We start from the raw sequence: 26,808 nt of genomic DNA on the forward strand, positions 1-26,808 counted from the left end.
GCTGACCTGTATGTACGTGATCACTCTGAACATCACTTTATTTTTCCGCAGTTCCACCCACGAATAGCACGTGGGGAAAAAAGAATCTTTCCGTGCGAGCTCTGAGTTACCTTATTTTACGACGACGTTGATTACTCCGTAAGTAGGTGAGAATCAACAACACATTTTGGCGTTCGGAGGAGAAAGCTGTTGATTGTAATTTCATGGAAGGATCTCGTAGCAATGGAAAATATCTTCCTTTTGATGATTATCACCCCAACTCACTTATCGTACTCCTCAAACGAACTTTCCTTCTTTGAACTTCTCCGTGTACTCCGACAATCCTACCGCCTAAGGATCCTGGACTGCGCATCAGTACACCATAACAGCACAGACAAACGTAGTGCAGACAATCTTTTTAGAGGATCTCTTGTACCTTCTAATTGTTCCAGTAACAAACGGCCTGTGGTTTGCCTTACCCACAACATTTTCTATTTGAATATTCAAATGGTTCAAATGGCTCTGAGCACTATGGGACTCAACTGCTGTGGTCATAAGTCCCCTAGAACTTAGAACTACTTAAACCTAACTAACCTAAGGACATCACACACATCCATGCCCGAGGCAGGATTCGAACCTGCGACCGTAGCGTTCGTGCGGTTCCAGACTGTAGCGCCTTTAACCGCTCGACCACTCAAGCCGGCTCCATTTGAATATTTCAAATCAAGTTTTTCGTGCGTGTAATCCTTAGCAATTTATTTAGATCGACACAGCCTCTAAGTTTGTGTCGTTCTTTGCTGTTATTCTTATCCGATAACTGCTCCCATTCAGCTACAGGTCTTTTGCGACAAGTGAAAAAATCGTTTAGTTACTATGAAGAAACAAACAGTCGGTCTTGGTTGCAGGAATGCGTTTATTACTTATTAACGCCAGTCGCGGTGGCCGAGCGGTTCTAGGCGCTCAGTACGGAACTGCGCGCCTGCTTCGGTCGCAGGTTCGAATCCTGCCTCGGGCATGGATGTGTGTGATGTCCTTAGGTTAGTTAGGTTTAGGTAGTTCTAAGTTCTATGGGACTGCTGACCACAGATGCTAAGTCCTATAGTGCTCAGAGCAATTTTAACCATTTGAACTTATTAACGAATGACACACACATCTTCAGATTTGCTTAATATTAGACGGTGTTAACTACACGGGTTACCGAGCTTTCAGAACTTGCCAGAAAATAATTAAATAATTGTCCACGTCAAACATATGGAAACATTACGGTATATTGATAATTTTTACTTATGGACCGTCTGACAGCAACTGAATAGAACACAATTTTAGTGCCATACGCGTTTCGCCTTTATTTTCTGCAAGGCATAATCAGTGGCCTGGAATATGTACATATGTTAGCTATTTTATTTACATTTTTGTCACTGTGCCTATGGGTTATAAACAGTTCTGGTGGTTGGTATTTCCTATTAAGTAGTAATGTTTTGAAGTCTACTTACAGGTTGCGTGGACAATTTCTTACATATTACGCTCCTGTTGCATTTTTGGTGTTGTTTTTCTTCTTATGAATGCCAATTTACGGTTTTTTCCACATTCCACAGCACTATGAACTGAACGCTTGTTTTAATGCAATGTTTTGGTTTCTGTTGCCGACTGTCAAATGTTTTTGCCAAAGATCGAATGTTATTGCCAAACTTATGAATGTAACTATTAAAGTATATGTGGTCTGTTCGTGTATGTGTGTGTGTGTGTGTGTGTGTGTTTTGGTGTGATATTAATTTTTTTTTGTGCTGCCTTGCAGAAAATAAAGGCGAAACGCGTATGGCACTAAAATTGTGTTTTATTCAGTTGCTGTCAGACGGTCCATAAGTAAAAATTATCAATATACCGTAATATTAGACGCAACTGAGGAAGACAGGACTACAAAAGTTGAAGATATGGAAACGTTGCGGAGTGGAGTTGAGGAGGCATGCGATGTAGTCAAATGACTGCAAAACAGGTTCAGGCCTGCATAGATCTGTCACCACCCAAAGATGTCTGAGGTATAGTTGCTCATATTCGGGCTATGATACAGTACTTACTACGAGGATATGAGCTACCACACCTTCGGCATGTCTGTTTGGTGACAGATCTATGTAGGCCTGATCTTGTTTTCCATTCACTGGACTTCGTCGCGTGCCTCAACAAGGACACCGTACAATGTTTCCAAATATTCGACGACAGTAATTATTTGCTGGGATGTTCTGTATGCTCGTTGTCCCCTGTATCTAACACTATCTACGTATTACGTAGCTTATCTGAATCAAGCTAAATCATTGGTATATAAATAATGAACACACACCAGCAACCAAGACTGACAGTTTGTTCCTTCATGGCATATATAGTAGTTCCTATACCATCCGTGCTGTGACGAAGAAAGCAACCACGCAGTTCGTTGTTCCTTGTTCCCTAGCATGTACACAAAATCGAACAGTTTCATTCTTGAGGCATAGAGCTCTTCTATTGAACATTACTTAACAAACTTACATTAAATTAATGAGAAAATCCTGGAATCTCTTAGAAAACGTGAAGGAAGATATTCGTAGCCGGTACTAAGGGATCCCATGACATTTAAGTCCACAATTCCTCGCCTCTAATCAGACCTGATGGTACAGAAATGTTACGATATCCTGAAGGGTTTAACCGCTGACTTATCACTAAGTAGCATTTAATCACAAAAAAATCGTACCAAGAACAGCGTGTTTTTAAGAAACCTGAAATGCACTGTTGTCTTTAAACGGCATACTTTCACAACACGCAAGTTATATCACTAAAACAACCAAATATGAAAATTTTTTATCCGTCATATTGTTATCTCAAATGGTATCAAAAGAGGCCGCGTTTTCGAAAGCTTGTTAATGTGCTGGTGCTGTGAAATAGCACGTATTTATAACGGGTAAGCTAGAATATTAAACATACCAGATATGAGCTTAAAAAACAAACGAAGTAATCCAATATGGCGTCTCCCAAGTATTGCTTATGACGTAGAGCGCGGTACTGCATCTCCCTGGCCACGCTCATGTCGACGAACCCAAAATGCGACTTGTCTCTCTCAACCTTTCGTGCTACGGAATGCACTGGAACGTAAAATTCCACAATACTCGACAAGCTCGTAACTTCCAGGTCCCGTTCGAGGACGGCTTAATGGCGCGATGGCCGCAACGCACGCAACTACAGGCTTCCGCCATCTGCAGCGCTGTGTGTGTACCTGGAGACCCTACGTTCCCTATGCTGTCTCTCTAAGTGCACCTAAGGCAAGTCTAGGCAACTTGACGATGGCGGCCGAACTGGCCATATACAGTACACTGATCGTTGCGGGGTATTTATCCTCCGTAATTAGCGAAGCGAGGTCAGGTACCTCACGCAGTGCGAACGTAGAGCACAAACTTCAAACTGAACGTGTCGAAGTTTCAGTAACAAAAAAAGGAATCACTATATGTCGAAGAAATGTGTTTCCTGACTAGGTCTGACTTCAGTTTTCGTCATACTAGCAGTTGTTAACAGATATAGTGATAGATTTCGTAGTTTCTACTATACCATCAAGTATTATCTCAAATATCTGCAGCTTTCTACTGATCCGCTGAAATCGTCAGTAGCAGAAAAGAGATAATGGCGAAACGTAATTTTTAGTAGAAAAATCCGCAGTTACATGACAAACAGTGGGACTGTGGGGCGTAAAGGAAATTACCGAAAACACAGCATATACTAGCAGCCCAGCAGCCACGGTTCTCTGACAGCAGGTTTTAAATCATATACGAAATTGTGGCTTCTGCGACGTTTTTTATTGCAGAGGTTTCGTAATCGTTCGTTTATTATCAAGGCAGAATCACAGTATATTTCATACAGCTGTGTCAAGTAATAGTTCTGTATTTTTGACAAGGAATTTGTACTGAATGCAAATAACGTGCAAAATGAATGCATTATAGATAACAGGGAACACAAGGAACGTTATACTCCTTACGGCTGTACCACAAAACCATGAAGAATCACAGTACCCTTGCTCTACAATTGAGAGACCACAGACGCATGTCTTCATTCACACGTTCTAACATAATACAATTCAAGACACTTTGTGAGTCCTACGATAGCAGCTAATATCGATACAGTTGTTTACAAAAAAGAAATTTTCGCATAAAAGCAATGTCGAATAGAAATAATTAATGCATGTTTAAAAATTTATATTCCATGTCTTTAGAATAACATAAAATTTTGTAAGATTTCGTTAATATTTAACAGCGATTATCTCTGAAAATTATGTAAACTCGTTGCTTTCTATAGTATCTTCGAATTGCTTCATCGTGTACTGCGGAAAGTAGACTTATTACTCAAGTTACTAGTTCAGACTGCACCACTATAATGTGTGAAGAGTTTCAGAAAGCAAAAGATTAAAGGTTCTTATGCTTTACTTCATTTCGTAACTAGAGTGTTTCCTAGATATTTACAGTCTTTACAACGGTTAATTTTCTACATACCATGCCAGCCTACAACAATTATCACGCCATAAAGACGACAACGAAGCTAACATCGAAGCAATCAGCTAAGTAAAAACTTTGTATTTTAGATTGTGGACATGCCCTTTGATGCAACTCACTTAAAAATAACAAGTAACGTCCGACGTAAGGACAAGTCATTGAATGTGCAGCGTTGAAGAGGCGTATTACAATGTGATCTGCAGACCACTGTATTTAGGTTCTGAACTTTCTGCGAACATAACTCTACCTACACGTAAAATACGAAGATAGGAATGAAGATCGCACGAAAGCAAGCATACACAAAACTCAGTTGTAGCTGAACAACAGAACGACGACAGTAAAAAAATTTGTACCGGTCCGGGACTACAACATGGATTTCTCGCTTATCGCGAGCGGTCGCCTCACCATTTGGCTGTCCGAGCGCCCCTCACAGCCAGACCCAAACATGCATATGTCATATCGGCGGCGTCGGCGGATAAATACCATACTACAGTGCCTGTGCTATTCCGATTTACCTGGCAAACGTCTTTCAAACAAAAATTCCTCTCCTGTAGGGGATTTTTGCAATGGATGTACGAGTACAGGCTGTAGCCGCATGGCTGACGACATGTGGAAGTTTCGTTCCTGGTAGCGAGTCGTGCTCGGGTAGCCAAATGGTACGGCGACAAATCGCGATAAGCGGCAAATCCGGGTTCGAGCCGCGGTCCGGGACAAACTTTCATTATCGTCATTCCGTTACGCAGCTGACGGTTGTCCATATTCGCAAGCACTAGTGTATTTCATAACGGTTGTAGTCGCCTCGGTGCCCGTCCATTCGGAAATGCATGCATGTCCGAAGGAACCTTCCACTGTAAATCAGAATAACACAGACTCTGTAATATCGTTAAAACTATGCGTGTTGCATATTATCCCTTTCTCCAGAACGGAGCCCGTAAAATTCCCATTCCTTCTGGTATTGAAAAATACAGGCTGTAGCACAGTAGTGTGGCAAAGTTTAACACGTAACTTACGAAAATGCACAGTTCTTCCTATATTAGATCTTCGACCCCTGTGCCCAAAATTGTAATAATGTGATAGGGTTTCAGGCAATCACGAACTGCAAGCGGCCGTCTCCAGGACTTCACGTGTACGCGGCGGGCACGAGATGGAAGTGCCCAATCCCGCCGGTGAATGGGCGCGGCCCTGAAGGAGATGAGCGCTGCGGGTGTCTCGCCCCTGCCGGCCACGCCGCAATCCGTCAATCCGGAATCCGGCCGCACAACAGGGGCGATCAGCTCTCTCCAGCCTGCCCCGCCCCCTCCCTCCCCCCGCAGACCAAATTGAAACGATAAAACGGCGCCTTCGAGTAACGGCCCAGCTGCCGCCGCCTCCGCTGAGATATTGCGGCGATCGGCGGCGCGGCTGTGCAGGGCTTAAGGCGAGCAGAATCTGTCCCGGCTGTGCTCACCGACCACAGGGCAGCCGTACCTCAGCTGCTGCACACGTCGTCCTCACAACTCCTCAGGGAGGAGCTTCTAGCGTACCATCTGTTGGGCGCTGTGTGTGCTACCGTGTTCACAATTGTAGTCGCATCGGTTAGTTTCTGGTTGCAAGGGGAAAATAATTTTTCTTCGGCCTAAAAGTCGTGTGGCTTGTCCCCAAATCCTCCTAGATGGGTGCTGGTCGTCTGAGGCGGCGGTTGAGCTGTCGAACACACCCTTGAGATGCTACAGATCCTATGCCAGGTGGCCTACAGAGACGTGAAGATCTCCATAAAATCAAGCAAATTTAAAATAAACAAGGTCGGCCAATGGATAATTCCTTATTAAGTGAAAATTACCAGCGGTGGCCCAATTAGGCACGAAAGTGGTTCTTACCTGGCCTCACACGCACATATTAATGAAGTGATAAGTCAAACTGTGAAAGGAAACTAATGGTCTTTTGTTGGCAAACGGCATAAAAATAATTTACTCACTAACGTTTTACAAGTGTACAATGGATTCGAAATACGAATTATAGCCTTGACACAGGTGAGAGATACTTAAAAGAACGATGCAAAACTATGTTGCGAATATGGCTAGTGGATGCGAAAGGGGTTAGTGATTTAAGGAAAGGTCACTGATAAAACAGGAGTGACCACCAATACTCTCACGTTAGAGCGCGTCGGGTGCACAAGCTGGCTATGATAATTTGGCAAAACGAAGCCCCTATGGAAAAGAACTGACTTCACACCTGCCAACTAAGTGGCTCCAATGATAGCCCATGGTGACCACCCTTAAGCACTGTGACGGTAGAAAACGGCTGCAATGCTGGCTGAAAACGCTGGGTTCTGTTCAGCCTCTGTATTCTGCTGTAAGCTAATCTACCTCCGTAGCTCTAGGATCCAGATAATTGCCTCGAGCGTTGTGCCAGAGACGTAATCTCTCAGAGCAATTGCAGCAGACTTTGCTCTGACCAATGATAATTTAATAACCAAGTAAACATTTCCTACTTTTGAGGATTTTGTAATGGTTAACAAGTAAGGCCATTTCTCCTGTCATGGGTGGATGATGGCAGGAAATTTCTCCCACTACGTGATGACAGATTTTCAGTGATGGCCAACAAAAAGTGTACACAAATGCATGTGCAGTAACTCGCTCCCACTACCAAAATAATTTGCTATCAGCCAATCACAGAAACTCTTATTAATATTTGGAACAACAATCCAGCAGTCCACACCTAGGCTTAATGGCCGCTCTCATGTTCCGTAGGCTCCTTTCTTTCACATTCTCTTCTTTACTAAAACCGATTCATTTTCACATCTCGTACAATGCATCCTGACAGCACGACGCCTGGTTTCTCCAAGCCGCTGCTGGGCTGGGATGGCAGGCTGTCCTGCTCTGCTCTCTACCTGCATGGAGGACGGCTGTCAGCAGAAAACAGCTTTTGGGTCTTCTGGTCTGCTAAGCGAATCTTCCCTTTTGTGAGACAACTGAAAGCCCAAGACTGCCGAATTAACAAGACTCCCCCACAGTGACACGAAGAAAGGAGACAGAGAAATATTTAGCAATGCAATAATTGGCAGTAGTGAATACTCCTTGCAGTTTTCATGCAGCGATAGTGATTTGACTTCACTATTGCGACCTGCATATTAAATTATTAAACAGGTTACTGCCATGTAACAGTCAGAACCGACACGGCAAATTTTAAAGGCGAGTAATTTTCCCAGCACGGCCTGTCTTTCCAACACTCATTACAGACTGATTTCTAGACAGCAGCGCCTCACAGAAGCGGTATAAAGGGATGTAAGAAACTGCCAATGAAAATGTGTACATTCTGCTCATGATTCTGACTGGTTGAAAGGCCTATATGTTAAATAATTTCGTGGAGTGACTAGGACATCGCGAAATAGAGCAATCGGCTGATAATCTCGTTGGGTTGAAGTTGCAGAATGTGGTCCCTCTGGGGAGGAGATTGTCTTTCACAGCGGTTACCATTACGGGTTATAGAGTTAGTGATTCCCCATCATCAACTTTTCTGGTACGGCAAGCCCAAAAACCGTTCAAAAGTGAGTTCCTGTGCACAGGTGTAGAATTCTCCTCAGGTACCTTCCTGATTGCGTCAACGAGTCTTGTGCATTAGTGATGGTGGACTTGCTCTGTAGAGGGCCCTGAGAGCAGAGCGTGGACCCATTAGCCAACTGGTGGTAGTGTAGGATAAAAGCGACGGGCTTGGCTAGGGTTAAGTGATTCTAATACATATCATTTGTTTCCGTGAAAATTCGTGTTTGGTGACTTCCCTATTGTCGTTAAACAACTGTATTCATGGCGAAGAGCTCTCGGGCTTCCAGCCAGGTAGCGATGTCTTCAAACTGCGACGTTTCGACGAGTGACATACTCATCATCTTCTGGCGAAGTGCCGAGACTTTCAGCTGTCATCTATTACTTTCCCCTCTTTGGGGAAGTGTGAGGGGGAGTTTGTAGCCTTTAGGCTTTTACTCCCCTGTGTACGTGTGTGTGTGTGATTTTTCTCTAATTTTTTGGTGTCTGTGATATGTGATGATTGGTGTGAATGCGTCTGGTACTTGCCTGAGGTAGGCGAGATGATTGGTGTTATGTGGGGAGGATCAGGATTAGGAATTGGTTATTGGGATTTTCTCTTCGACTTAATCGTCGAAGATCGTCATGGGGCGCTTGTGTTTATCGCGGGACATGTCATACCGACCTAGGGAGTGAATGAGTGCGTTTCCGGATCTGGAAGAACCCTCATAGAAGGCCCTTGCCAGATCCTGGAAACGCTCTCTCAGGAGTGGGATTTCAGCCGCGGCGTGCAGGTCGTCTGTGGGGAATCCAAGAGGCAGATGCAGTGCCCTTCTGAGGGCGCGGTTCTGCAGCCTCTGGAGTTTGTCCAGGTGCTGCTTTGCCGCGTATCCCCAGACAGGGCACGCATACTCCATTGCTGGCCGGATCAGGGCCTGGTATACATTTACTGCTACTGGGCAGGGAAGGGAGCTGGTTGTGTTCAGGATAGGGTATAGGACGGACATTCTGGCGCAGACCTTCCTGTGGACCTCGTCTATGTGGGGTTTCCACGTAAGACGAGAGTCCAAGGTTACGCCAAGGTACTTGGCGGTTCTGCGCCAGGGGCCCAGACTTTGCGGATGCCGGTCTCTTTATTCCTGCGGTGTGCCCCCCACCACCTGGCCGCGGGATGCTGGGTCCAGAGGAGCCGGTGGGCGGGGTGGAGGGGGAAGCGGGTGCGCCGTTCGTGTCTGCGTCAGAGCATTCTAATCGCGTGTCGTGAGCTGGACGGTTCTTGTTGCGTTCCTGGCGTATTGCGGCTAATGCTGGATTCCAGGCCGCGCTCAGTTGATAGCCTTCGTCCCTGTTCACAAGATTCTCGTGGACCCGTATTTCTATTGATTCTTTAATGACGCTATCCCAATAGCTCCCGGCTCGGCACAGCACCCTGGTGTTTTCGAAATCAAAGGTGTGTCTTTGATGCTAGGTTCAGCTATAGCAGATTTCTCTATCTGTCCAAGTCGGACATGCCTGATGTGTTCCTCGCACTCTTTCGAGATGCAGCGCTGCGTTTGTCCAATGTACTGCACACCACATTCGCAGGCGATGCTGTATATACCAGGTGTGTTTGGTTTGAGTGGGTCTTTAGCTGAGCCCAGCAGCTCTTTCGTCTTCGGCGGTGGTCGGAAGACGGTATTTATGTTTGATTTTCTTAATAGCCTCCCGATTTTGGCTGATGTGGGCCCCAGTCTCTTGTTAACTTACTCTTCCTCTTCCTCTTCCTCTTCCTCTTCCTGAAACTTGTCAGCCTGTCTCCTCTTGAAGGCCCTGCCAATCTGTGTTTCACTGTACCCGTTTTTTCCGAAATACCTCTCTTAGGTGGTGTAATTCGTCTGAGAGGCTTTCTTTGTCACAAGTGACGTGCGCCGTATGTACCAAGGTGGTCAGTACTGACTGGCGGTGGTTAGACACTGGACTCGCATTCGGGAGGACGACGGTTCAATCCCGCGTCCGGCCATCCTGATTTAGGTTTTCCGTGATTTCCCTAAATCACTCCAGGCAAATGCCGGGATGGTTCGTGTGAAAGGGCACGGCCGACTTCCTTCCCAATCCTTCCCTAATCCGATGAGACCGATGACCACGCTGTCTGGTCTCCTTCCCCAAACCAACCAACCAACTGACTGGCGTTGCGCCGGATGGTGGCAGCTGGTTGCATGGAGGTACAGGTCTGTGTGCGTCTTTTTTCTATATACTGAATGGCCCAGCGTGCCATCCGCTTTCTTCCTGGTCAGTATGTCCAGGAATGGAATACAGCCATTATCTTCTACTTCCATCGTGAAGGTGATATTCTCATGTATGCCGTTTAGGTGGTCCATAAAATTCTCCAGTGCCTGCCTGCCGTGCTGCCAAATCACGAAAGTGTCGTCCACATAGCGAAAGAAGTGCCTGGCTTTACGGTGAGCAGTTTGTAGTGCCACCTCCTCAAAGTGTTCCATATAAAGATTCGCGATCCCTGGAGCAAGGGGAGATCCCATGGCCACTCCATCCACTTGTTCATAATGCTCTCCATTGCACTTGAAGTAGGTGGTCGTAAGCGCATATTCAAAGAGCTTCACTGTTTCAGGCTCGAAGTGCTGATTAAGGAGCGCCAAGGCGTCTGGAAGCCCGAGAACTCTTCGCCAGCTGTATACGCCGGGAAAGCATACATTCACATTAACTGTATTCCTGTTTTGTCGTTTTAATTATCGGCGGGAGTTACTAGTAACCAGTTGGATGCACTGTCTCTGAATCTTACAGGTGAACATATTTCAGTCGTGTGGTCGCACCTCGGAATCGTTCCTGAACGTAGATAGCAACAGAGCTTCCAGGCATTGATTTTGGAGCTGTGAGTAGTTCAAACCCTTCTCGCGAGTCAAATTGGGGCTAGGAACCTTTATTTAGACTGATTTGACACTGAAGCAGACCATAGAATTAATCTGAGTTATCGGCGTTTCCGATTAAAAGCGCAGAGCGGTACGGCGTGTTCGTCTCACGGTCCGCAGACCGCCAAGGGCGCGTGGGTTCTGTCCCCGGACCGAGAGGACGTTGCGAGCTTAACAGCACGTGTACCACACGCAGTATGCAAGTACAATCGCATCTGCACTCTTCAAATAACTGTGACGTGAGGGACAGATGGCGCTATTTGCGAGACTCAATCTAAAGGAAAGAATGTTTGTTCCTCCACACTTTTATACTGAAGACTAGCTTAGCAGTCGCCGCTTCCCTCACGCTTCCTGTATGGCCTGTACTGATTTTTGTTTTGTTTTCTTTTAATCAAATTTTTATGTTGTTCACAAATTGGAACACCTTCTAAATGTCTCACGGTAAATAAGGCCATAGAGGCATGGTGTTTTCCGAATGTACTTCTGACCAAACAGCAGTTCTCGTAGCTGGAGCCCAAGGTATTTGTTAACCATGCCCTTTTGTGTTCTTCTGGTGATACTACAATAGGAACTTTCACCCCCCTCAACAAATTTATTTATATCTAACCGAAATACCAATTTTTACAGATTGAGTTTAAATTTTTTTTTAATGTAACGAAATATATTCCTAAAAATTTTCATCCCCTACTTCACCCAATAAGGCGTTGAATTTCCAAAAGCTTCACCTCTAACCGAGAAGCTAAATATCAACTGTTATAGATTTAGCTTTCAAAATGCTTTCACAGTAAGGTATTTTTATAAATCATTTCACCCCTATTACACCGTATAAGGGCTGAATTTCCAGTGACACACGTACTTTTTATGACCGATCGGAAGCCAAATGCAAATTTTAATAGATACAGTTTTGAAAACGCATGCATAATGAAATATTTCATAAAATATTTACCTCTTATTTCATCCTCTCAGGATTTGAATTTCCAAAAATAGTGGAACACGAATTTTTTTATTTGTAACCGAGATATCAAATAATTTGGATACATGTAGTTTTAAAAATACTTTAGTAATTCTTTATCAACGATTTATTTTTTAAAAAATTCAGCCACTATTTCACCCCCACAAGGGTTAAATCTCCAAAAATGCTCAAACACGTATTTCTTTATTTCTGGCATACAAGCCAAATACCAATTTTCGTAGGGCTGGTTTCAAAATCTCCTCAATAGCGATATGTTCAAAATGGCTGTGAGCATTATGGGACTTAACAGCCGTGGTCATCAGTCCCCTAGAACTTTGAACCACTCAAACCTAACTAACCCAAGGACATCACACACATCCATGCCCGAGGCAGGACTCGAACCTGCGACCGCAGCGGTCGCGCGGTTCCAGAGTGTAGCGCCTAGAACCGCTCGGCCACCTCGGCCGGCAGCGATATGTCTTCAAAAACATTTCATTCCGTATTTCACCCCCTTAAGTGTGGAATTTCGTAAAACCCCTTCTTAAATGACGCCTACACTATAAGATCAACGTCCTCTCAGAATTTCAAGCTTCAATCCTTAGCGATTTGGGCTGCGCGATGATGAGTGTGAGAGACAGTGAGAGTCAGGACATTGTCTTTCATGTAGTCGAGTTAATCAAACAAAGCTACTGGCTGTTAAAACTCCTAAACTAAGGACAGCAATAAACGAAACACTACAGTATATGCATGTACGAATTTTTGGCTGCTACACAGGATACGAAATTTAGCGCACAGAGCTGTCATTGATAGCAACATCGGTTCTATCCCGGCTGCGTAGCGAGTCGAACTGAGACTGTGTACTACATACAAATATGTCATTTCATTCTGCTTGAACTCTATCACAAAGCTCACTACGAGTGGCGTGCCAGTTGATACGTGGCACGAGTGATACGTCTCACGATTTAGTCTCGAACCACACTTTAATTAATTTGCTTTAAGCTTCGTTGATGTTAATCGATGTAGGCTAATGCTTATAACAAGGATCCTCAGTGAATGCGGAGATGGCGACATCAATTAACATGTTAGCTCTCCATCTACATACTGATAGTTGCAGGCAAATCTTTCTGTAGCTTTCGTGACTGTTGAATCCCAGACCGGAGAATCACGTGGGAACCACGTTCGTGAACAGCAAAGCGGAGTCCCGTATTGCACTTAAGAGCGACCACGCTTTTAGCATAAGGACCGGGCACAGACGCTCCTGTGCGATCGACCAGCATCTCGCGCACTTCCTGCCGTGAAACTCATAGCGGTCACCGAGCGGTATTTCGCACTCTGTGTGGTCGGGGAAGCTTTCCGAGAAATTTGATCACGGAGCTGCAGAGCACTTCTGTTTGGCCCACTCTGAGAGCTTAGGAGGCAGGCGCAGTCAAGCGTAACGCCTTGGCAAAAGAAGTTTGTTTTTAAGTTGCCCTTCCCAGAAACGGGTGGATTGCCGCGGCATCAGAAACGTAGAGGCTCTGCTCTTCACGCGGGACAGAACCACCACTTGTAGCAAAATTTTGGAACTTCACTCCTCACTGGTTAACAGAAATAATTTTGCAGATCAGTGGAGCCGAGTGCTGGCTTTCAGAAGATGCCAGAGACAACTCGAAAGCAGAATGGAGACATTCGGCCGACTAGTTGGGAGTTACTGAGTCCTTCCATAGGGTAACACCACACACCCAGAAACGGTTGGCTTATTTACGACCGTGCCACTGGGCAGAGTACTGTAAAAGCGTCTCACTGGTGCGCAGAGGCAGAAGCACGAGGTTGTACGGTGAGCAAACGGAACTGACTTCTTCTCCGCCAGCCGAGGAGAGGTGACTCCTTCACCGAGGGCCGGCAGAGTGGAAGGACTTCTTTTCTGCCAGCAGCACTTGTCAGCAAATCGTCGCCTCTGCTCAACAACTTGTAGAGCTGAGTGAGCTTACGCGAGCTTAGGCAAACACAGGTGAAGAGACACAGAAGGTAAGCGTGGACAAGGTGACTCGAATCTCGTTACTTCACGAAGTTTAAGGACACTTTCACTTCATTTCTGGATGTAGTATGCATGTATTAGTTAGGCATTCTTTCGGCGTAGCCACTCTGCAGGCACCGCGAGTTCGTGTTTTCACAGATGATTTATGACAATCTCAAATTTTCACATTACCTTTCGTTCTTTGCCAAGTCGTCAGCGTCATTAGTTCAAATGGCTCTGAGCACTATGGGACTCAACTGCTGAGGTCATTAGTCCCCTAGAACTTAGAACTAGTTAAACCTAACTAACCTAAGGACATCACAAACATCCATGCCCGAGGCAGGATTCGAACCTGCGACCGTAGCGGTCTTGCGGTTCCAGGCTGCAGCGCCTTTAACCGCACGGCCACTTCGGCCGGCAGCGTCATTAGTGTCAATCGTTCAGTCTTGTCCTTGCCATTCCTGATCAACAAACAGATCTTGTGATTGCATTCGTGTTAACGTTTTCGAACTGTAATTTGTAATAAATTAATTTAATTTGGTATCCTGTTTCATTTAGTAAGCAGATGATCTCCTTAGTATTAATTGGATTTATTACTATATGGTCAAACCGAGAATTACGTTTCAGCAGCGTCACGCTTTTCAAACTAATTTTATCTGTTTCTTGGAGCTAAATTAAAATACTTCAGTGTATGGAAGTTTAAATCCATAAAATAAGTACCGACCGCTAGTACATAGTGTGTCGTCAAGCGATGGACAGATGTTTCCAATGGATGAAGAAAAATGCAAGCAGACAAAAAGAAAATTTCTTTTTAACAACTATCTAGGGGAGGACTAATTTGTGAACAACGGCAGGGTACTGCTTGAAACTTAACAGCTCTTGTCTCTACCATTACAAATATCATCATCTTTATATATATATATATATATATATATATATATATATATATATATATATATATATATATATATAAGACTAATATAGTTTTCAAAAAGAATATTTCAAGATTTGAAAACTTACCAGCCCGTTGTCCATTGATGTGAGGAATATTAAAGATTCTAATAGTTATCTCATAAGATTCGTATGTTACCATCTGTATACGATTATGGTTGAATTATGAGAATGAGACAGTTTACTACAAGGAAAGGAATTCTTCACTTGGACTGATTGCAAAAATAATTTAGGTGAAGATGGCTTTAACACCGATGATCCTCCACTTGTTGGACAATGTCGACCGTCAGATGTCATTATTCGACCGGCATTTCGGGCTCGCTCCTGCACTGCCGACCGAACAAGACACGTCTGTTTACTGGGACGCTAGTGGCGTGGGCCCGCTGACATCCTCCATGTCAGTCAGTGTGGCCTTCCTGAACCACTCTGCTCCTTATCCGCACGACGGTCGTGGCATGTCGGTATACGTGTGCCGCAGTACCGTGGAGCTACGCCGCAGTCTCGACAGACGGCTCTCGTGCTGACGTCTCGTTCCGACAAGTGCATCCTACGTGACCCATCACACGACCTTCTCACCAACAAACAACATTCGAAGCTTTACAAGAGTAAATACGAGTTCTAAGTGCAGAAATGAGTAACATTTGTACATATTTCTATTCCGTTTGTCGTAACAATGCTTCATGCACTCAATTAACCATCTATCTCATAATCCCGCTAATTCGTAAAGAATGTCTTTGACCTTGATGTCACTGTCGAGTGAGGTCGAGGAGTCACGTAGTTCTAGGCTAGGCGCTGCAAAACTAGGCGGGAAATCTGGCGGGGGCGGGCACACGAGGGCACGGGCTTCCTGGCAGTGGACGATATCCTCCTGGACTGGGGACTGATGTGTCACTAGGCACTGGAATTTCGAGGCTAGTCAAATCGGGCACACCATTAGATGTTCCCGATTCTTCCCTGCACTTGCAACATTATTCGATCTGACGTATAGCGTGTTTGATTAACCCAATTTAACCAGTGATTCTTTGCCGACTGCAACACATGGCGCATGGCAAACACCGGATGTCTTGTAGCTTTTCACAGTGTCTTTTCTCTGCTGCATACGTTTAAAAGTGTTTTAATATTTTTTCCCGATATCCCATTTAATCAGCGCATTCCTTGTCAATTTCGCCGCATCGGAGTGGTTTTTCTTCATGAACACTTTTCCACAGTGTTCTGTCACTATTAAATACGTCTAAGAAATATTTTCATGTTGTTACCTGTTCTGATTCTTTGGGCACGCAGAATTTTACATTCTAATTTTACCAGGATTTGGTATTATTTCACACATTGTATGTCAAGAAAGAGGAAAAATTGAATCATTTGGAACTGGCAACTTTAAATTATAAAATTTAATCAGCACTTTCTGAGTCTCCTCTCTGCTCAATACGTTTCAAAAGTGTTTTAATATTTTTCCGATATATCGCCAGCTTAGTTAACTGTATGAGGTCGATATTTTGTCTGTGTACCTCGACAAGTGACGTTGGGTGATTATAGCGAGTCGTGTGAACCAAGAGGGGCTAACTATGGGCTACCACATGAGGCGAGTAAAGGTCATTAGCGAGTCTTATAAATGTGGCGGCCGTGGTGGCCGTGGGGTTCTAGGCGCTACAGTCAGGAACCGCGGGACTGCTACGGTCGCAGGTTCGAATCCTGCCTCGGGCAAAGATGTGTGTGATGTCCTTAGGTTAGTTAGCTTTAAGTAGTTCTACGTCTAGGGGACAGATGACCTCCGGTGTTAAGTCCCATAGTGCTTAGAGCCATTTGAACCAAATGTGGTAACTTCAGTTATCCTCTGCATGTTTCTCTGTTCCATGTGACACATGATTAGTAGTTTCCCAGTGGAAACGACAGATAATTCTCTCATCAACTGTTTCTCATTATGTCGCTCCACCTGTGTACGTATGGGAAATTTGTTCGCTTCCTTTACAGAATATTGTGTTCCGCTCCACAAGTCGAAAATCATTTCGTATGTGTGTGTCCATGTATGTGGTTTGAATTAATGATCATACAAGTAAAGCCGACGTGTACATCGTCAAATGCAATAAATTTTAATGTGGGTTCACTTTTGTCTTACTGAAAATTGTAACGATAATATTCCCCTTTTAAACTACTTTGTGAAATAATTATATTTCATTATGGCTTGCTTACTATGCTTGAATGTAGCGGTAACGTCCATTTTCTGAGAACACTGACACATTAAACGCTCTCTGTAAACAAACTACTCAACCATTTTCAGAGATACCATTCTTTTAACAATTCCAATGGCCTCTCATGTTAAGTAGCGGCCTCTATAACCCAGTCAAGGAAATTTTTGGTGGTAGTCAATAAAATTCTTCTGGGTTTGAGGCCGCATTGTCAACTATAAAATTCCGACGTTTCGGCGATAAAATTCCGACAGTTCGGTGACTGCTGCATGGCACCTTCATCAGGGTGTATTGCTAACTGCTGGTGCAGTTGACAAAGCGGCCTCAAATCCATAAGAATTTGACTGACTGTGACAACGGCCGCGGCAGACTACGTTTATTATTTTTCCTATTTTTACAGATTTCTGTCAAATGAGGACTGGAGTAAAAGTTTTTAAGCTAGACTGTTTCAAAATATTTGACAGAATGGTAAGTGAAACTGGAAACGTACAAAAATTTCATCTCACTTTAATTCCGCGCCAGGAAACGTCCAATCAGATTTCTGTATCTTATTTTGAAAAATATGCAGCAGAGGTTGGTGGCAAATATAACAGAAATATCGATACAACAGAGCCAGTTAACGAAAAAACTGGTTTTAAATTTCAATATAAGGAGCTGATGAACAGTGACACAGATTCCAATTCGGATATTTTGAGATTTTTGTTTTCGATGTGTCGGTTACGAGATGCTTAGTCAAACATCGAAATGAATGTGACGGTTTTTATGATAGTTTCAACACAGTTTCAGAAAGTTAAAGATAGTAAAAAAACGACTTATGGTCGAGTAGAGGTGAAGCAGACTGTCAAATTCAGCTATCTTGCCGACGGAATATGACACAGTTGCTAAATTCAGCTTCAATGACATTGTCAACGAATTTGCTGCGCTGAGAGTGAAAAAAAATGGAAAGTAAAATTGTAATAACACAATTCAAGCAAAGGAATGCGTTCCCAACACGTATCATGTTTTTTACCGTTTCTTTCGCCGGCCGCAGTGGTCTAGTGGTTCTAGGCGCTCAGCCCGGAAATGCGCGACTGCTGTGGTCGCAGGTTCGAATCCTGCCTCGGGCATGGATGTGTGTGATGTCCTTAGGTTAGTTAGGTTTAAGTAGTTCTCAGTTCTATGGGACTGATGACCATAGATGTTAAGTCCCATAGTGCTCAGAGCCATTTTTTTTACCCTTTCTTTCCTGTTTATGATTCAGACACTGTTACCTATTTAATAAGAGCAATTAAAATCTGTTCTTTATTATACATCATGATAAAATCAACTTACAGCAGCTGCCACAAACAGTAAGACAGATTTTTCTTTTTACTTTGAGTTCTTTTAGAAACACGTTGTATACGTTAATTGCCGTCCTTAGCAACTGTAATAAAGAGTTTTTATTGTTTTCGTTATCACGGTTTTTTGTTGTTTATTCTGTCCTCCTACGTCTTCCAGGTGCTTGCGTTGACTATTTGCATTTGCACACCGCACCTTCACTGCACTTAACACATAAACACTTCCGTGCACTGTCCTCTCGTCAGTTTGCGTGTCTTGTTTTGTTATTTTGGGATACGTTCGTGTTTTGTTTCTTTTGATAGCGGTCGTGGCGTCTGTTATCGATCTGTTCGTAATTATATTTTCCGGCTACGAAGGGAGAGAGACAGAGAGAGAAATGGTTCAAATGGCTCTGAGCACTATGGGACTTATGTGCTGAGGTCATCAGTCCCCTAGAACTTAGAACTACTTAAACCTAACTGACCTATGGACATCACACACATCCATGCCCGAGGCAGGATTCGAACCTGCGACCGTAGTGGTCGCGTGGTTCCAGACTGTAGCAGAGGGAGGGAGAGGGAGGGGAGAGAGAGAGAGAGAGAGAGAGAGAGAGAGAGAGAGAGACGGTGTGCGTGTGTGTGTGTGTGTGTGTGTGTGTGTAGGGAGGTAACATGTCCTGGGTACTGTGTGTGTAACTTACTGTTTTATTATGGTCCAAAGGTGGATGATCTATGGTGGGGATATTGCCTAGTTTGTGATATTATCTAGTGATATTTGTTCTTTTTCAGCTCTATGTTGTATTAGTTTAAATAGCGTCTCGTTGGTGATGTTTGTCTGGTCATTTATTATGTGTTTCTTCTCCATTGTTGCTTTTTTAATTTGGAAGTTTTCCTGTGGGTATAAGAGGTATTTGTTGTTGCTGAATCCGACTGCTTTCATGTCCTTTTGCATTGAGGTCGGGCGGTAATTTTCTTGACGGAGGTGTTCTGCAAGTGTTGAGTGGCTACTGCCAAATTTCGATGCTCTTTTATAAAAATTTTAATTTATTTACTACAATGAAACATTTTAATATGTTGTGTGCAATATTTTTCGTCTCTGTAGCTCATTTAAACACGATTTTCCGGTAATGCCTGATTTTTATTAACACTATCTTGCAAATTACAAAATTTCTTGAAGCTGAGCACAGAAAATTGCAGAAAGGCAGTTTTCCGGTGGAGCCTGGGAGGGGGGTGGGGGGGGGGGGGGGGGCAGCTTTGGCAGTTCTGCCAGGGGCGCAGATCATCTCGGTACGGCTAGGGCTAAGGGCTCTGGCCACCTGGACGGACAGGAGGGCAGGGTGGGGGGGGGGGCAGCTAAGGAGAGTGCGAAGGTGAGAAAGTGACACTGCTTGGTGACGTCATTGTGAACGCAGTGTGGAGGGAGTACGGGCCACCTGACGTTCGCCCCCTGGCGCTGGCGAAATGACCCGACTCCCAACAGCACAAGAGCGAAATGGTGTCCCTGCAACGGAGTTGTCGAAACTGGGCCTGATCTCGTCTGTGTCACTCTTACTACACCAGAACACGCCATACTCAAACTGCTTGAAAAAGTACACAGAATAATTTATATCAAAAAATTTCTTGCCCTTAAGAACGAGCTGCCCCCGAACGCGACATAACTGCGTAATCAGTGGTCCGATTCTGCCGACGCCTGACCCAGCGTACCAAGACGACAAGAACAGGTGCTGGACGCGCGGTGGCATGTTGTCGACGTTCCTTGGTAGAGGTGCAACCTAACACTGTGCTTCGTGTAGCCTCAGAAGGGAGAACCGCGTGCAGTGTGACTGCGGTCGGTGGTGCCCGGGTCTGCGGACTTCCAAATCAACCTGCCGACACTGCGTTCCATAAAAACTTGCAGTGTTTGCTTTTTACGTCGTTGTGTTGTGTTTAACCATTTGGTTATACCGAGTTTGTAATGTTTCATAATTACTCCGTTTTACTCATAATTACATGTTTCCAGAAACAGCGTAATACAACACTTTTACTGTTATACACTCCTGGAAATTGAAATAAGAACACCGTGAATTCATTGTCCCAGGAAGGGGAAACTTTATTGACACATTCCTGGGGTCAGATACATCACATGATCACACTGACAGAACCACAGGCACATAGACACAGGCAACAGAGCATGCACAATGTCGGCACTAGTACAGTGTATATCCACCTTTCGCAGCAATGCAGGCTGCTATTCTCCCATGGAGACGATCGTAGAGATGCTGGATGTAGTCCTGTGGAACGGCTTGCCATGCCATTTCCACCTGGCGCCTCAGTTGGACCAGCGTTCGTGCTGGACGTGCAGACCGCGTGAGACGAGGCTTCATCCAGTCCCAAACATGCTCAATGGGGGACAGATCCGGAGATCTTGCTGGCCAGGGTAGTTGACTTACACCTTCTAGAGCACGTTGGGTGGCACGGGATACATGCGGACGTGCGTTGTCCTGTTGGAACAGCAAGTTCCCTTGCCGGTCTAGGAATGGTAGAACGATGGGTTCGATGACGGTTTGGATGTACCGTGCACTATTCAGTGTCCCCTCGACGATCACCAGTGGTGTACGGCCAGTGTAGGAGATCGCTCCCCACACCATGATGCCGGGTGTTGGCCCTGTGTGCCTCGGTCGTATGCAGTCCTGACTGTGGCGCTCACCTGCACGGCGCCAAACACGCATACGACCATCACTGGCACCAAGGCAGAAGCGATTCTCATCGCTGAAGACGGCACGTCTCCATTCGTCCCTCCATTCACGCCTGTCGCGACACCACTGGAGGCGGGCTGCACGATGTTGGGGCGTGAGCGGAAGACGGCCTAACGGTGTGCGGGACCGTAGCCCAGCTTCATGGAGACGGTTGCGAATGGTCCTCGCCGATATCCCAAGAGCAACAGTGTCCCTAATTTGCTGGGAAGTGGCGGTGCGGTCCCCTACGGCACTGCGTAGGATCCTACGGTCTTGGCGTGCATCCGTGCGTCGCTGCGGTCCGGTCCCAGGTCGACGGGCACGTGCACCTTCCGCCGACCACTGGCGACAACATCGATGTACTGTGGAGACCTCACGCCCCACGTGTTGAGCAATTCGGCGGTACGTCCACCCGGCCTCCCGCATGCCCACTACACGCCCTCGCTCAAAGTCCGTCAACTGCACATACGGTTCACGTCCACGCTGTCGCGGCATGCTACCAGTGTTAAAGACTGCGATGGAGCTCCGTATGCCACGGCAAACTGGCTGACACTGACGGCGGCGGTGCACAAATGCTGCGCAGCTAGCGCCATTCGACGGCCAACACCGCGGTTTCTGGTGTGTCCGCTGTGCCGTGCGTGTGATCATTGCTTGTACAGCCCTCTCGCAGTGTCCGGAGCAAGTATGGTGGGTCTGACACACCGGTGCCAATGTGTTCTTTTTTCCATTTCCAGGAGTGTATAACGCAGCCCGTTATCGGTGACTTGTATTGTTTCGCACATACTTTGCGAATCGGGAGTTGTTCTGATAGTAAATTTCGTCGGAGAGAGGTATCTGTCACTAGGAGACTGGTCCATAACACATTTACGGATGTTGACGATTCTAGCAGGGACAGGTGAATATTAAATTGCGCCAATTTTCATATTGTCTCAGCTAATGTTTTAATTTGGCTTTATGTAGTGGTTAAGAATACGAAGACAGTTTCTGTCCAAACCGCTTCTATATACTTGTACGATGTAATTGAAAGTGTGATTTACTGTTTATCACTGATTCGCTGTATGAGAGGTACAGCCAACTCACCATCACTCCAATATTTAGCCGGAGGGAAATTCTCGTGCAGGTGGGGCAGCCTCGTTCCGTACAAGAGTTACGTGATGGCTGCACCGTGCAGTACGCTGAGGTTTATATACGAGCAGTTTATAGGCGCTCCCGCACATGTGGCCCTCGCCCAGGGACTTAAATCAACAGCCAGTTATAAAAGTAACCCTGCGGGCAGCCGCGGCCGCGTGTGTGGTCCCTCTGGTCCGCCGCCGTCAAACCCCGAAACATTTCTACTCGACCGGCTCCTGTCACACCTCCTGTCATCAAGTACAGCGACCACGCACTCACCCGCAACTTCGTTTCTCCGCATCAAAAGAGCAACGCTTTGAGCTCTTCCAGAGCAATCGCTATACCCTTACACTGAGATACACTCTGCTCCGTTCGAGTCTCACCACACCAAGTAAACTAGCATCGCACGTTTCGCCAACACACTGCCATCCTCGAGGGTTCAAATGGCTAATTTGAGGTCATCAGTCCCCTAGAACTTAGAACTACTTAAACCTAACTAACCTAAGGACATCACACACATCCATTCCCGAGGCAGGGTTCGAACCTGCGACCGTAGCAGCAGCACGGTTCCAGACTGAAGCGCCTAGAATCGCTCGGCCACAGCGGCCGGCACATCCTCAAGGGCTTATACATGATGTCCCATTTATCACGAGCACTCCAATTGTAATTTCCTTCAGAAGCAAAAAAAAAAAAAGTATCGAGCAAATTTTGTTTAGCTACCAGGGGTGCAAAAACTAGCACGATTACGTTTCTGGTATATTTGTTCTCTACGAAGATATTAACAGCAGTCTGTCTTTATCTAACAGCGCCCTACAATTTATTATTATGCAATCCTCTTCTCCTCCTCAAGACATGTTCTAAAAAGTCCACATTGTATCACTCACGTAAATAAGACGTTATAAAAACTTAAAACAAACTTACATTGACAGTGCAGTTACACGGAGTAACGTAACGCGTCCTCTTGCTGAAGTTGACAGTAAACAAACGGAAATGCACACCGGTCGTTACACAGCCGTGTTCAGATTTTTAGCATTTCTACATTCTTATGGTCTAAGTATATGACACTTACACCAACCTTCAACCGAAACCGATACCAAACTAGCCAATACGGAAACAGCAGCCAGCTTTTATTTTACATGTGTGACCGAAACAGCAGGCCTGCTTCAGGTTCTTTCTGGTGATTCTTCCGATCTTCCACACTTAACGTTAGACGACGTAATAAGTGTTGTTTTCGGTACGTTACACTATTTACTAGCCTTTTCCACCCCATCTTCTTCACTCGAAGAGCGACAGTTTTTTTTTTCCATTCCACTAGCGGTCTGCTTTGTCTGATCACAGTTCGCTGCAACATTTTCTTGCGGTCTACAGTAGATGACAAACAGAACACGTAGAACACTTCTGGCAATCAGAAGTGTGTGCCGGACAGGAACGAAGTGGCAGTGTCGTCTTCCGCCCGCGTTGTCCTGGCCAGGCCTCGGTTGGCTCTCCTCACAAACAGCTTTCGTTGCCTGCGACCCTGAATAATACCGGGGTTGAACTACAATTTATCCATGTTGCATGGAATGTTTTAAGGACGGCAACTGTGTTATGAATCTATGGCATAATTTCTGCTCTTTGAGTCACTTTTTACTAATATTTATTTAACGCTATGCGTCTCGGCAGCATGCTGCCATCATCAGTTGCGTTCCAGTTCCATGGGCTTTACATCAAACTAAAGTGTGATAAGTTTCATTAGCTGTGCGTGCCAGTAAGGTTACGTATCGACATAAAATCCTGCATGGCAGATAAATACATTTTAGTGCGTGCATTACGTGATTTGACTTTTAAATCATTTCCCTATTGCATTTATTTACAGTTTTCTTGGAAATTTGTTCCCTTGAACATACAGCGCAGTGATAACCAAATCACAGCTTATCACTTCGACGTACACAAATTTTCACCACTGGTTCAAATGGCTCTGAGCACTATGGGACTCAACATCTGTGGTCATCAGTCCCCTAGAACTTAGAACTACTTGAACCTAACTAACCTAAGGACATCACACACATCCATGCCCGAGGCAGGATTCGAACCTGCGACCGTAGCGGTCACGCGGTTCCAAACTGATTTACACCATTCCAAAGAGTATTAATGACTAAGGTAAATTAGTTTCAATTGCTAATATAGTAATATACAGTGAAGATGAAACATTTTCTATGTAGATACGTTTATGTCATTGCACGTATTAGGTAATATGGTTACTTGGTAACGACATATGGCACCAAATCGTGTTATATGAGAATTAGAAATTTTCATTCGTGGTACAGTACGTGTTACTAAATGACACTTCTAGGAAGTAACAGTATTAATTTCTTCTAAGATTTCTCCAATCGTGAATGCTTAATTTATTAAAAATATTGTTTTTACCAATACAAAATTGTCGTTCTGAAGTAATAATATCATCTGACATGGGCGGTAACATGAATGAACCTAGAGAAAAAAGGTACAGTCTTTACTGTATATTACTATCTTTGCAACTGAAACTAGTTTCTCTTACCAGTTAAGACTCCTTGGATTGACGTAAATATCCGTATGTGAAGGTATTGAGCTCTGATGTGTTTCTCACGGTGCTCCGTGTGTCAGACAACAAAATTTCCAATAAAACTGAAAGTAAATGCACTAATGAAATGATCTAAACACTCAAATCTCATAACGTACACACTAACATGTATGTATCTTTCTGCACAGGATTATGTTTCGATGCATACCCTCACAGGCACACACACCAAATGAACTTAATCGCCCTTCAGATTACAGTACTCTACTGAAATGCACCTGATGATGGCAACATTCTGCCGAAACACTACGTGGTAGTTAACTACTCTTCGTGGGGAAAATTGCAATGGCGGTAAGAAGAGCAAGGAACGTCTTACCGTTTTGTTGTGTACAAACGCCGAAGGCAGTGAAAAACGGAAACCTTTGGTTATCGGGAAGCCAAAAAAATTTCCATCTTTCCGTGCAAATATACAGACAATGTCAAGGCATGGATTACCAGTGATAGATTTTTACGTTTTCTCAGAGAATTTGACGCCAAAACTGGGAGTGCTGCAAGAAAAGTGCTGCTGTTTGTGGATAGATGTGCGGCACATCCACCAGATGTATCCTTTCTGAGAAATGTGAAAGTAATTTTCCTGCCACCCAACTGCACCATCTGCAACCTTTGGACTTGGGAATAATACACGCCCTTAAGTTTAAATTTAGGATAGCCTTTGTAAAAAAAAAAAAAAAAGTACTCGTGGAGGGAAGTCAGTGCTGAAACTTTTAAAAATTGTTTCACAAAGCGGGATTCTGTGAGAATTAGATGGCAGCTCCTGTGGAAGATGTTGCAAGTGATTTGCAAGAGTTTCAGGAGTTAACAGGCAATGTTTCTGTCACTTTTGAGGACTTTGTGGCTGTGGACGACAACGTGGCAACCACAGGAGTACAAAGTATTGAGGAGCTGACTGCAGAGAGAAGCTTGGAGATTAATAGTGGAAGTGACAGTAACAAGGAAGATGACCCTGTGCCCTCATACACTAAGGCAGCTGAAGCCTTTGAAACATTCAGGAGATATATGATGGCCCATGGACTTGGGGACAGAACAGTAGTTCAACTTGCTCATTTGGAACAAGAAATGATTGCCATAGAGTCTAGGAAAAATGGAAAACAAACATGCTTGCTTGAATATTTAAAAAAAATCATAGGTATATGATTTACAGATTGCACTGGTTCCTAGAGTGTTGTGCAAATTTAAGTTCCGTTTCATAATTTAATTATTAAAGTAATTCTTTTGTAACTAATTCTTTTTTAACCTCTACCGTTTACTGTGTTTTTATGTAATATGTTCAGCATACCATAAAGAAAATTTGGCTCATATTCTATAATTGGGTCAACTGAAGAACGGGATACCACCTGTCACCTTTGAACAATGATGTTATATCTTAAGATTCTGTTGTAACTTTTTACAGTACAAACTGATCCATTTACTTTCACCCATCCACCCACCGGGCCCCATGTTTTAATTACAAATTACATTTGATACATTGATCATTTGCAATGAATATCATATTACAGTGTAGTGAATATTTAAAATGTCATCTATGGCACCATTTGTCGAAGCTGATTAGTGGTGTCTCGATCTTCAATAATGCCCTGTTATTATTATTTCGAAGCCTCCCTCTATACAGTGTTTCCCTCTATACAGTGTTTCCCTCTATACAGTGTTCAGGATTTGTGGTCCCTTGAAAAACGTTATATAGAGGTTTCACTGTATTAGTAAGAAGCGAATGAGGCGTAATAAATTATTTCGTAATTACTGCGGTTGTTCACAGGGGTACAGATGCTTGGATGTTGCTCAAAATACGTGTCACGTCGCCGCCGACAGCAGGCCATGCCCTTCCATGAGTGGCAGCGTGCGCGTTCTGTAAACGTGTGCGCTCTCACACGGAGAGAACCGCAGCGGCTGGCGGACTGTGCGTTAGGCGGCTGTGGCCGACTGTATCGCAGGCGAGCAGCTGAAGTCCTCGTGACGCGATCCACAATGATAACAATACGTACTTTTGTAAGATTATTTTATTCACGATGTTCATATATTCAATGGCAAATCCACTGAAATCTTAACAAATCGACATAAACGCTCTAACTCCACAGGTAGTCACAATGCCCCCTTCTGGAAGTTTTACTGAACACACAGTATATATATACA

General features: G+C 44.5%; 1 protein-coding gene across 1 annotated transcript in view; it reads right to left on the reverse strand.

Moving 5' to 3' along the window:
• The window catches only part of LOC124605263 (collagen alpha-1(XV) chain-like), a 611,209-nt gene that overhangs the window by 529,287 nt on the left and 55,114 nt on the right, over nt 1–26,808 (reverse strand). The window lies entirely within an intron of this gene.

The sequence above is a fragment of the Schistocerca americana genome, chromosome 3 (assembly GCF_021461395.2).
Source record: "Schistocerca americana isolate TAMUIC-IGC-003095 chromosome 3, iqSchAmer2.1, whole genome shotgun sequence".
Lineage (NCBI taxonomy): Eukaryota > Metazoa > Arthropoda > Insecta > Orthoptera > Acrididae > Schistocerca > Schistocerca americana.